Genomic DNA, 2,675 nt, shown 5'->3' on the forward strand with positions numbered 1-2,675 from the left:
ACTGCACTGTGAAATATAAATTAAGAAACATTTCATTCTGCTCAGAACCATTCAATGTCTTCTCATTATCTTTGGTATAAAATGAAAATGCTTTATGACAATCTACCTTTGTGATCCTTATCTGCTCATTCTCATAGGCCAAATTCATTCCCACTTCAGGATCTTTGTAGGTCTCAGGCCTTCTGCCTGTAGTGATTTTTCCCCCAGAGCTTCAGATCCACTATTTGACCTACCCCACGGCCCTCCTTCATATAAACATTCTGTCTGTCTCCCCTACTGGAATCGTGCCTTGTGATACCACTACCTATCACCATGTCTCCAGCCCCTCTACGTGGAACCCTGTGAATGTTCAACTGATATTTGCTGAATAAACCAATGAAACCATATGGCCTTCCTAATAAAATATAATGTGACCTCCTGTTTCAATGTATATGTCAATTTATAAATGCATATAAACCTTTAGTAAGTCCATAGACTGCCAAACACAGACACAGGGCCACTTTATAATTATCAACTCTTGGTGAGCGATGTCTTCAATTTGAGGCTTTCAATATGAAGCTACTCCAAGATTTAAAACCTAAAAATGCATATTTTTTTTTACAATTATGCATCTTGTGGTGTATAATAGCATAGAGTGATGATCTGTAATTTTACCACCTAACTGTGGGATTTTTTTTCAGTCGTGAGAAGAACACTTAGAATGAAATTGACTCTTTAAAGAACTTTTTAGATGTACGATAGAATGGTGCATTGTACATCTAAACAATATGATACGTGGGTACCAAGTTGTATAGCAGATCTCTAGAACTTATTCATCTTGTATAACCAAAACTTCATACTAATTGAAAGGCAATCTCCCATTTTCCTTTCAGTGCTAGGAAACCAACATTTATACTCTCTGTTTCTATGAATTTGACTGTCTCATGTAGAGGAATCATACAATATTTGTCCTTCTGTGACTGGTTTATTTCACTTAGCATAATGTCCTCATCCTCTGGGTTCATCCACCTTGTCAAACAGGTAAAGAATTTCTTTTCTTTTCAGGCTGATATATATTTTCTTTATCCATTCATCCTTCAATAGACACTTAGATTGTTTCCATTTTTTGGTTATTGTGAATAATTTTGCAGTGAGCATGGGGGTGCAGATATCTTTTTGAGATAAGGGTTTCATTTCTTTCAGTTTGATACCTACAAGTGGCATTTCTGGATCATATAGTAATTATATATTTAATTTTTGAAGAATTCACATACTGTTATCCATTGTGGCTGCACAATATATATTCCCACCAACAGTGTACAAGGGTTCCATTTCTCCACATCCTCACCAACACTTGTTATCTCTTGTCACACTGATGAGAACCATTTTTGCAAAGGTGAGGTGATATCACACTGTAGTTTGATTTGCATTTCCCTGATGATTAGTAATGCTGAACGTCTTTTCCTGTGGTTTTTGGCCCTTATCCTTGGTTCTACTGATCCCATAGAGACCTATTTTCCATTGGCTATCAAGGAAAACCAATCCCATTTTCTGAAAGTCACAAGACTTCTCTCATCTAAATGGCCTTGATCCCTGTACATTTAGGACCATCTATTAGAGAGACGTCATTGACTGCTGTTTCTTCAAACATCAGTGAAGAGCTTGTTTGCCCTTTGCATTCTGCTACTCACTCCAGGATTCCATGTTGAGGAAAGCCCGACTCTGTCCTCCAAGAGGCCTGAGTGAGAAAGAACAAGGTTTCCAAGAACAGCACACATGTGGTGTGTGGAGTTTTCTTTCGTGATTTCAAGCCTCTAATTTTATCACGATTCACTGAATTTTCCATTCTGTGCCTGAGAACCAGCTCACTGGACAATGCCCGTTAGAAGAGGAGGCAAGCAGAGAATAAAGCTGTGACATTCTCCTGGAGACTCATCACTTTGTCCCTGCTTTATTTTAAGGCATGTCCATCACCACTCCTCTCTGGAGGCTGGGCAGGGCACCTGGCCTCTCAAAAACCACACACAGCTCCAGCAGTTTCTAGCCAGGCAGGTCCCCTGGCCTAGTGGGGGCTCTGCCTCACCCCTGCAGAGCAGCTGTGGATCTGAGTGTCTGCCCCACCCTGCCCCCTCCCGAGGGCCCACACAGCTGCAACCGGTTACTCCTTGGCCAGGAGCCGGGACCTACCCTGGGTATAGCCAGTGTCCTCCCTGAAGCCATGGAGATGCTCTGATCCCATGTTTGTTTTTCTTCTTGTGGCTTTTCAGAAGAGAAGAACCTTAAGCTTACTTAGGCTTTCTGGATTTTTTTTTCAAGTCATTCTCTGATTCCCTAGGTTGCATCTCAGGGGACAGAGGATGAGAATAGCTCTCCAGTGTGCAGAAGCTTCTAGTTGCTTTTCAGCTCCATCCCAGGGAGAGGAGTGTGAAGTGATGATGGGAATGTGGACCAGGGAGCAGGTACAGAACTGAGAGGTCAGCCACATCTGGGTGCTTCACCAGGCTCTGCTTTTTCTAAGCACATCACTTCGCTACGGGATGTGGAATTGAAAGAAAGCCTGTCTCATGGTGGATTAAAAGAAGGTGCCCAGAATAGTGATGGGCATATACCCTGAATTCTTGGACTATTCATTATTAATATTATTTGGCTTTTGTGGTTTATTATAGGTTTTTATTTATTTGGTCTCCAGAAACAAA

The sequence above is a fragment of the Ovis canadensis genome, chromosome 4 (assembly GCF_042477335.2).
Source record: "Ovis canadensis isolate MfBH-ARS-UI-01 breed Bighorn chromosome 4, ARS-UI_OviCan_v2, whole genome shotgun sequence".
Lineage (NCBI taxonomy): Eukaryota > Metazoa > Chordata > Mammalia > Artiodactyla > Bovidae > Ovis > Ovis canadensis.